The 10,960-nt window shown below is 38.4% G+C and overlaps 1 long non-coding RNA gene across 1 annotated transcript; it reads right to left on the reverse strand.

The window, feature by feature from the left end:
* Positions 1-6,743: 6,743 nt before the first annotated feature.
* LOC110623515 lies at positions 6,744-7,562 on the reverse strand. The gene is made up of 2 exons (XR_002489299.2): positions 7,278-7,562; positions 6,744-7,175 (listed from the first exon to the last, which is right to left on the reverse strand). It is a non-coding gene; the product is annotated as an uncharacterized LOC110623515 (long non-coding RNA).
* Positions 7,563-10,960: the final 3,398 nt, after the last annotated feature.

Consider the following 10,960-nt stretch of genomic DNA (forward strand, 5'->3'; position numbering starts at 1 on the left):
AATTTCTTGCACGGTAAAAAAAAGCTTGTATTATAATATAAATCCATAATTGATATTTACAAATGAAAATTAGCTTTGTTTAAAATCTATTAGGGATCGCATTTACTAATCTCGATTTGAAGTCAATTATTAATTTTTAATATATAAATTTATTTTCAACTCAATTGAAATTTATAATATATTATTTGGCTATGTGTATTACTATTTAAATTTATTTAATTTTTATTTTATAATAATATATATAAAGTTATTTTTATTTTAAAATTTTAATAGTCTATTATTGTTATATTTTAAATTTGAATGCATAAAAATTTTATAAATACTTCAAAAATTACATTTTTGCATTTAGTAAATTATTATAAAACAGTTTTAACAATAGTTAATTTATCTTTCTGATGATCTGAGATCCAGAGAAATAGGGTTTTACAGAGGTTTTTGGAATAATAAAAAAAAACTTAGAGCTTAGGGGAGGATCATTCCCCTTTTATCTCTTTTCCTCCTATGCCAGTGACGTGCAACGGCCCGGCTATCATTGGACCACCTGTCTCTGCCATATTGATACGATTGTACGAGGATATCCGGTACCTGTCTCATGCGTAACGGCCCCTGATTCCCTTCGAGCGTGTGTGGATGGGTCTACAAGGCTGAAGGTGGGGCCTTCTTCCCGATTCCGGGCTGGGCCGGGAGATAGGAATAATACTGAGCCCAAGGAGGATCAGCCTGAGAAGCAGTGAAGGCTGGCCTGGCCTGAGAGGCAATGGGAACCGGGTCGGCCTGGTTGAGAAATCCATATGGACCCTGTATCAAGGTTCGAACGGGCTGGACCTGTTTGTATTGGGGTCGCGTGGGCCTCCGAGCGATGGGCCGTGATCGAGGGCTTGGCCCCTGACCGGGGTGGAGAAATCCAGCATTCATCAATTGCCCCTTTACCTTCTCGTCAGTTATTGTCCGACTGATGAGGGGGTAAACTACGAGTGTAATAATGACCGCGCCGCCCCAGGACAAAACTGTTCAGAGCCACTCTTCGTCTCATCACTGCTTTGCCTTTTGAATTTTCTTTGTCTTCTCGGAATGCTTGCCTTCTCCTGTTCTCTGCTCTCCTTCGATTTCCTCTGCTCCTCTGCTCTACCTGCTTTTCAGGTACGCCTCTTCTGTCTCCATGGAAATTTCTAAGCTTCCTGAAGTTTTTAATACCAAGTCCAGTATCACTCTCTCTACCATAACTAACTTCTTTTCTCGGAGGTATTTGGACACTCCCCTTTATCTTATCCGAGCTCCTCTCCGGAACGAGAGGATTGTTCTTCCAGATCCTCCTCCTCCCGGTTTGGTAGATCCCCAGAAGGATCGTAGCATAGTCTTTTTTGTTAAACAACGGGACTTTGGTCTAACTTTTCCGTTTACCTCCTTCTTTACCGAGGTTTTCCAATATTTCAGGATAACTCCCCGAATGCTATCCCCAAATTCTATTTTGTTCATGTGTTGCTTTGAATCCATTTGCTTGAGCTGGGGATTTACGCCCATGGTTCATCTATTCGTGACCTTTTTTCGTCTAGTCAGAGCAAGTAACAATTTTTATTACTTTTCCCCCCGTGGGGGTTTATCCATCCTCACGGGCTATAAGGATTCCATAAAGGGTTGGATAGAGGGTTTTGTAGTCGCGGAGCTGAAAAAAGACGCTGGTTCATCGTGGGGGGTGGAGCTCGACTGGGGGGAGGTCTCTCTGGGTTGTAACGACCTGCCCCAGCTGAGCCTTACCAAGCAGGTTGGGTACCTTAGATTGACTTCTGTTGACAAGAAGTACGACGTCGAGAAGTGTATGTTTGCCTGTAACCTTAGGGATATCCAGGATGCGGGTATTGTACCTTGTCCAGCCGATTTGCTTTGTCTTTGTGATTTTTACTGGGATTATGCTAACCTGTTTTGATTTTATATTTTTTGCAGCTTCTGACTCCAAGATGGACCAAATCAAGCCTCCCAAGAACCTCATATTGTCCCGAGAGAGTATGGATGCGGCTTTGGACGTCCTGCTGGCGGGGCGATCCGTGGGAGAGGCTACTCAAAAAGTGGCAGAAACTATTTCCTCCAGGTCGGCTATTCGACCTCCTCCTCTGGTCTCTTCTCGGGCTTCTAAGCCCAGCTCTCGACGCAGCAGGTCGTCCCGGCCTTCCAGCCACGGGAGGTCGAGCTCGGCTCATCAGTCTATACAAGCCCCCCGGCCCCAAGGTACTTCTAACGAGGGGACGGAAGAGGGTTCCAGGATTATCTCTGAAGTGGCTAAGGGCGTTGGATCGGTGAGGTCGGACCTTGTCCTTCCTATTGTGAGCGCTTTTGGGGTCTCCGCTGCTGTTGAAGAGGAGGTCCCCGGGGGGAGGCTCGAGGTCCCCATTACGGAAGAGGGAGCTCCAGGGAAAAGAGAGGAGGTTATTCTCGTGGACGAGGATGTCTCGGAGTCTCCCACCAATGATGCTCTTGCCCCTGAAGAGGTGGGGTCTGACCCTGCCAAGGACGGAGGTGTTATAGAGAAGGTAGGGGACAAACGTCCTGCCTCCCTTGAAGTGCCTGCCCCAGCTCCAGCTCGGAAGAAGTCCAGGGCTTCCAAGGGATCAGCTCCAGCTCTCCCTCCTATTGGAAAGAAGAAAGAAGGTTCCAAAGCATCAACTCCGGCTCTCCCTCCTCTTGAAAAGAAGAAAGATGTCCCCGTGATACCACTACTGTCTACTCCTGACAACGAAATTCTGAAAGCAGAGGATATCACTCATCAGTCTCCGGCAAGCGTGGTTGCTGAGATTGTCAAGGAGCGGATGTTTGGTGGCGTCCTGGAGGCTTCGGATCCACGCTTGCTTGCTCTCACTGGTCTCTTAGCTAGCTCTACTAGGGAGCAAGCAGCGTTTCGTTCTCGACCTCATGGGGAGCTCGGAGACACAATCAGGGAGATGCTTCTGATGGTAAGCTAAGCTACCTCCTTTGTTTTCATTCTGGTTTTCTTTGTTTTAACAGTTTTTCCTTTGTATTAGGTGACGGGCCTCTTTATGGAGGTGGATGCTCGCGACCACTCTCTCCGGGAATCTGTGGACCGCCGGATTGAGGAGGCGCGTCTGGAGGAGAATTTATCCGCAACTAGTGATGCCAGGGGCAACCTCGCAGCAGCTCGAGTTCATACCCAGTCCCTCCAGGTGGAGCTGCATTCTGCATTGGAGGCCCTCAAAAGAGCTGATGGGAGGGCGGCTGAGGCACTGGAGCATACCAAGTCCCTGGAAGCAGAGTTGTCTCATACTCGCAGGGTTCTCAAGGAGTCTGATGAGAGGGCGGCTGCAGCGGAGGTCCGATGTGAAGAAGTTTTGAAGCAGCTGTCCTCCATGGTGGAGGCCCTTCGTGAAAAGGACGAGCCTGTGAGTCAGAAGGATGAGGTCCAGCGTCAATATGAGGCCCTGAAGGCTGATTTTGAAGGAGCTCAAGCTCACCTTGATAAGGTGAAGGTTCAAAAGGAAGGAGCCCTAGCTCGGGTGGAGGTTCTCAAGCAGGAGCTGAGCAGAAGTTCTGAGCGTATCAGAGACCTGGCTTCATTGGTGGAGGAGTCCAAACTTCATAATCAACAGCTTAGTCAAGAAGTCAGGACTTTGGAGCATAAATGCTCAGCCCTGCTCGAGGAGGCCAAACATGTTGAGGACAGGATCCAGCTGGAGTGCAAGAGGCGTTTGATGGAGTATAAGGAATCAGTTGAGCTAAAGGAGAAGATTGAACAAGCATATGAAGCTCATCTTCAAACTTACAAGGATTCTCCCGAACTGAAAGCAAATATAGCTGAGGCCTGCCAGTCACGACTTGCGGAGTATAAAGCCTCTGATGAGATGAAGGTCGCTATTTGGCATAAAAGCTTTCGCATGTAGGTGTCCGGTTTCAATAGAGGTTTGAGAGATTCCAGACTTGCTCTTTCTACCCCTCTAGCAAAGCTCCGAGCTGCTGAGGTGGACTCCGATGGTGAGGATGTGTTATATGGTGAGGACGATCTGCCCTTACCCAAAGGAACCTCTCGCACTGTAGCTGGGTCCTCTGAGGCAGAACCCAAGCAAGGGGATGAAGACGCTGGGCCTCGAGGGCAGGAGATCGTACCTTTTGTTGGTACGAGGGGCTCTGGGCAAGAAGATGATAGTCCTCCCGTAGATAGTAATGTAAATAGTGTGAATGATAATGATGTAAGTGTGGATGATGATATGCCTAAACATGTAAGTCCTTTAAGGACAATTTTGCCTTCATCGGAGTAGGTGATTTAGAATAGGCTGTGACATATTTTTTCTTTTAATGAAATTTTACTTTCACTTATTTGGACTGCTTCTTGTTTTTCCTTCATACTTGAACTTATCTCTGTTTATCAAGAATGAATCACTTAAACTATGTGTTTCGGAATTTTCCTAAGGAATCCGCTATGAACTTTTGACCTATAGATTTATTTGTTTCACTAAGGCATTTTTGTCCGTAAGCTCTTTCCGAGTTGGGCTAGCTGCACTCGTGAGCTCTGTTTTTAACAGTGATCAAGGCTTTCAATTTACAAGTTTTTATCCTCGTTACTTTATTAATGTGAGATCGGACGCACAGCCTTTGCTGAGTAATAATAAGTCAAATCATGTACCTGTCGCGATGATGAGCAGGGCTCGTCTTTCTGCCTTTAGTTCTGTCTTGACAGGGACTGGAGCTGAGGTTTTATCTGCTTCATGCCATTAGATTTTCCTTGGATTGCCCCTTTACTTCCTCAGTATTTATTACATGAATAGTGAGGGAGTAGATCCCTATACTTCATTTGTACTTGCACGGCTTCCTTTTAGGCGATTTTACTTTGCTTTCTGGTTGTGAGCTCGGATGTCTGGTCCTCCTCGAGGTGATCCTTTGTCAGGCAGTGCAACTTAATCTGCGTGCTCCACTGGGATGGGGAGGTCGGCCTTTGTCGTTTTCCTTCTTCTTGGGTTATTCTTGCTAAATGTTTGTTCATGGCAAACTGACTCGAGCTGTGAGCGCAGTCCTTTGCCTTCGTTTATCCTCCTATGTGTTCCTGCATTTATGGGCCTTTTCATAGAGGGAGCTCGGTTCTCTATTATTTCCTCCATGCTTAGCTTCATTCTTCCTGAGTGTTTCATATTGCGAGTCTATCCGAGCTGGGAGCTCGGTTCTTTGCGCTTTGCTTAGGCTTTTATGCCTACAGTCTATGACGCTTCTTGTATTGCGAGCTCGGGAGTTCGGAATTTCGCTTTTTTCGCTTTGGTGCCCCGAGCTCGTTTGTGAGGTCGGACTTAGTTTGGGAGCTCGGTTCCTTGCCCTTTGCTTAGGCTTTTATGCCTACAGGCTGTGATGCTTCTTGTACCCCTGAGTATTTTTCGGGCTCTTTGCTGTTTAGACCTCTCTCTAGGCTAGTTGAGCTAGTTTAGTGTCAGCGGTCAATTCGCGAGGTCGGTGCCTCTTATGATTGTCCCTGTTTCTCTGTATTTTGGTACGTATTTTGCTTAGGATTCACTTGGCCTTTAATTCGGTCTTCTTATTGGATTTTCCAGTACCGAGCTCATTTTTTGAGGTCGGCATGGAGCTGTGGCGCTCTTGGCTATTGTGCCCCGAGCTCCTTCGGGAGGTCGGAATTTGGTTTTTCATTGGTAGCTTAGGACTCATCTTTCGCGTGAGATCGGAGCTGTGTTTTTATGAGTTGTCCCTGCACATGATATTGGGAATTTTTGCTCCGGGAGGCCCTTAAGACTTTCACCGACCGTTTTTGTTTTGTTTTTCCGGGAGTTCTAGGGGATCCCGGTCTTCGTGCTCCGGGAGGTCTTTAAGATCCTTATCGGTCGTTTTTGTTTTGTTTTCCCGGGAGTTCTAGGGGATCCCGGTCTTCGTGCTCCGGGAGGTCTTTAAGATCTTTATCGGTCGTTTTTGTTTTGTTTTCCCGGGAGTTCTAGGGGATCCCGGTCTTCTTTGTTTTTCCGGGAGTTCTAGGGGATCCCGGTCTTCGTGCTCCGGGAGGTCTTTAAGATCCTCACCGACCGTTTTTGTTTTGTTTTCCCGGGAGTTCTAGGGAATCCCGGTCTTCTTTGTTTTCCCGGGAGTTCTAGGGGATCCCGGTCTTCGTGCTCCGGGAGGTCTTTAAGATCCTCACCGGCCGTTTTTGTTTTGTTTTCCCGGGAGTTCTAGGGGATCCCGGTCTTCTTTGTTTTCCCCGGAGTTCTAGGGGATCCCGGTCTTCTTTGTTTTCCCGGGAGTTCTAGGGGATCCCGGTCTTCGTGCTCCGAGAGGTCTTTAAAATCCTCACCGGCCGTTTTTGTTTTGTTTTCCCGGGAGTTCTAGGGGATCCCGGTCTTCCACCTCTGAGGTCTCTATGTCTCAGGGTCTTCCTTGCCAGGAGATCTTGGGGATCCTGGACTTGTATCCGGGAGATCTTGGGGATCCCGGTCTTCTACCTCTGAGGTCTCTATGTCTCATGGTCTTCATTGCCAGGAGATCTTGGGGATCCTGGACTTGTATCCGGGAGATCTTGGGAATCCCGGTCTTCCACCTCTGAGGTCTCTATGTCTCAGGGTCTTCATTGCCAGGAGATCTTAGGGATCCTGGACTTGTATCCGGGAGATCTTGGGGATTCCGGTCTTCTGTTTTAAACCAATTGTCATAAAGGCAAACAAGAGGAGCATCAACTACAAGCGAAGAACCTCAATGTTTCATTTCCTATTATTATATATACATAATCAATTGTTTAATCGCTTCCAAAGCAAGAGACAGCCAAAATAAAATAATTGGAAACAAATCAGTCTAATCTTCAGAATGTTGATAGTTTAAATACAGTGTATCAACACTACATGCCTAGATAGTCTAGCCAATGTCCAGTGAACAAACCTGAACCAATATAAACCAAAAGCTAAATACTTATCACTACAAGAAAATAACTATGACATTTCATCGTAAATGGAGGGTAATTCAATCGTTGTATTTTAGATGATCAGTACATAGTCAGTAATTTACTTTACCAACAGCAACCGCTTATTCTATAATTTAGTCATAAATTTCGCCGTGTTATATAATCACCACATTCCAGAAATGGTTTATTTCTAACCGAATCAAACCCATGCAAAATCTTCAAAAGGGCTTCAATCAGCAAGAACAAATACACTCAATAAAAACTGCAATTTGGACCAAAATGACATGCCCTGAAAATGAGGAAATCAAAGTTCCATATTGCGAGTAAGTAGAATTACTCAAGTCTATGTTGCTCTCCAGCTAGATATATACAGAGAGAGAGAGAGAGAGACCTGGGGAAGAGGGCGGCTCGGCGGAGGAAGCTTTGACTCGGAGAGTAGTTGAACGAGTTGAAATGAGCGAGTTGACACAGAGAGAACGACGGGAAGCAGGGACTGTGCGATTTCCGAGGAAGAAGAGAGAGTGAGGAGGAAGAGAAAGAGAGGTGGAGGTCATGGTGAGGCGGTGGGTGTGTACGGCTCCGATTCCGATTCTTATCCTCGGAGTCGCGACCATATCGGTTTCATACCATACAATGAAAATGAAAACAGTAGCTAAAGCACGCATAGTGTAGCAGTTAATTGTTGGCATCTGTTGCCCACGGTCTCTTCCGTAATCGCGCAACTGCGAGTGACAATCACGTTCATGATCATGTAAAAACGAAATTTATAATTATTACATCAAATATTTATATTTAAATTTATATAATTTAAATATAAATCCAATTAAATTCATTTATTTTATTAATGAGCAAATAAATTCATTTATTTTTTTTTCCAATTAAACAACTTTTACTATAGGGTCGAACTGACTCTCACTTAATCTAATATTATTTAATTTTTTATATTTTAAACTATAAAAAATAATATTTTATTGTTAAAATTATTATTATATTATGGCTGGATTTATTTTACTCTTAATAAAAGTATATAAATTTAAATAAACAAAAATTTTAAATTAAATTTTTTTTAATTTTAAATAAAAATATAAGAATTTAATTAGATTTATTTATGGAGAAAATTTATATTAAATGCAGCTGTAGTTTATTTTGTCTTCTCTGTTATAAATTATAATGCAATTCTTTCAAAATTAAAATTAATAATTTAAAAATCTAAAACTCAGAAGGAAATCGAAAACAATGAATTTGAAAATATTAATTAATTGAATTCAATTATAATTTCTTATTCATAATGATTATTACGCTCTTTCTTATCCAAGGAGAAACAATTACCAAATAGGAGTTCCTTCAAACTCAAAAAAGCAATTTTTTATTAAATTAAATTAGAAAATATCATATCTAAAATAATATTTTCTGGCTTACTCACAAAAGTCGCTAATTAAACATTGATATATCACTAAAAAAATTAATGAATTCTATATATTATAAAAATAAAATGGACCCCACTAAAAATGTATAAATTATTTTATAAACCCTAATTACATCTAAGCTTTCTATTTATTTTATTGAAAAATATTTTTTAATATTCAAAAAAATTAGTCAATAAAAAATAAAAAATTAAATTATTTTTAAAAAAATAAAAATCATTTTTTTACTATTTAAGAATTTTATTAACATTTTATGAACTAAATAATGTACACGTTTAAAACAAACTAAAACAAATAGATTAACATTAACAGAAGTTTAAAAATTTTAGTTTATAAAATATAAAAATATTTTAAAAATAATTTTAAAAACTAATAATTTATTCTTAAACACTGCAATTAATGCAAGCTGAGAAGAGTTATAAGCAAATGGGAACACAAAGGCAGCGGTAGGTGAAAAGCACAAATAGCTCACAATTAAAAAAATTAATATTGAATTTATATAAAATAAAATTAAAAAAAAAAGAAAGAAAAGAACAGGATAATAAGTCAAGAAAGCCAAGCTTCCCCGACCAAAATCAGAACCTTCCATTATTATGTCCAAATACCTTGTATTTTTTTTTTCTTCCACTGCTTTCATCGTCACATCCCAGCGCGTGACTTTAATTTTTTTCTATTTCCATTTTATAATATTTATCGTTTAAATTTTATTTTAATTTTAAAAATAGAATTAGCTATTTTTGTGTATAACATTTTGTTTTTTTTTTTTAATTTAAATTAAAAAAAGTAGTGAAAATTTCATAATAAACAATTTTGGCAAATAATTAATGAAAATGTGAAGAAATTAAAGAGGTAGCGTGTGACAGACGAATAGTTTTGGCAAGTTAGATTGTAGCCAGCAAAATTAAATAGAAATTAAAATAATATAAATAATACTAAAAATAATAATATTAAAAGAGTGCAACATTGGTTGGTGGCGGAAGATAGGAAGAATAGAAAAGCTAAGCCAAGAAATATCTTTAGAAAATATTTTATTTTTTTAATCAAAATGATTTATTTTTTATTTTTTAATTATAATTAAAAATAAAAAATATTATTAAATTATAATTTAAAAAATAATTTTGAAAATTTTATTAGTATTTTTATATTAAATTTATTAATACTTTTTATTTTTAAATTACATTTAAAAATAAAAAATAAGTAATTTTATTGAAAAATATTATATTTATTTTTTTAAATATAAGTTATTTTTAAGAAAACAAGCAGAGGATAAATGTAAAAAAAACAAAATTGAGTATATATACCAAGAAGAAACTCTTTGTTTATTATGTAAACATCTAACATGTGGGTTAAATAGGATCTTGTCTTCTTTGTCTTCCTTCTAGACAGTTTGACCCGTGAACAAACGTGTTTCTTTAAGTACCTCAAAATAAATTATGGATATTAAAAATTTTATATTATCAAAATATTTTTTATATTTAAATTTTAATTTAATAATAATATTTTGAGATCCATAAAATAGAATTTATGGTATGAATATAAATTTAGATTTTGAGAAAAACGTTCTTCTTTTATTTTTTTTCTTTTATTTACTAGTGACGTTTAACAGTCTCTTTGCGACTGTGCTATCTGTCTTTGTCACTCAAATCCGTACATATATATGGATATGTCAGACTTCTCTTCATGCCAGATGGTCATTTAATTTTTTTCGACGCGTATGTGGGTAGGATTACGAAGTGACTGTGTCTATTATCTTTCCTAATGTCACATCACCGGACTGAATTTTTTCTCGCTGGACCCGAGTTCGCGAGTGATCCAACCTGTTTTGCAAGTCTGAGTTAGAACCTAAAATACTGATATGTCAATCTAAAGGACTTCGCAGGCTTTGAGCCTGTCTTATGTTTATAGGCCTGGTCTTGTCAAGAATAATGAGCCCGACCATTATCAAATAATAATGAAATTTGTTTATAAAATGATAAGATTTTAAATATAAATTCATTCAAAATATAATAAACAAAAGCAGAGAAGTATTACTTTTGAAAAGAAAAGATGGCATTAAAAGAAGAAAAGGAATAATTTATATTAATGGGAGAGAAAATCGTCACCATTCCGTTATAGTAATTTTATTTCCCAACAATCCTTTTTTACTCTTTTTTGTTTATTTTTTTAAAATTATTATTCATTTTTTCTTATGTTATAATAATATATAAATTGAATATTATAATTTATTTTATTTATTTTAAAAAATTAATATTTTTAAAATAAATATAATTACAAAATTAATAAAAAATTATTTTTAATTATTTTTTTAGTTGGTAGTGCATGTTAAAGAATAGAAAGTCTCATTCCTAAATTCCATTTATTCAGATTCAATTACATCACCAACATTGCTGTTTGAAATAAAAAAATATATATTTTTACGTTTTTGAGAAATTAACATATACATCTTTTTATCTTTAAAATCTAATAATTTAATTTCTATATTTAGAATTGGTCAAATGGCAAGTATTTCCATTTAATTTTTCATTTATTATTTTTGCGATAATCAAATTAAAATAAAAAATTAATATTTATATTTATAAATTTAAGAAAAATAGTTTAATTCATATATTTTAATTTTATTAAATTAAAAAAATAGTATTTTGATGGAGAA

This window comes from Manihot esculenta, chromosome 9 (assembly GCF_001659605.2).
Source record: "Manihot esculenta cultivar AM560-2 chromosome 9, M.esculenta_v8, whole genome shotgun sequence".
In the NCBI taxonomy this organism is placed as follows: Eukaryota; Viridiplantae; Streptophyta; class Magnoliopsida; order Malpighiales; family Euphorbiaceae; genus Manihot; species Manihot esculenta.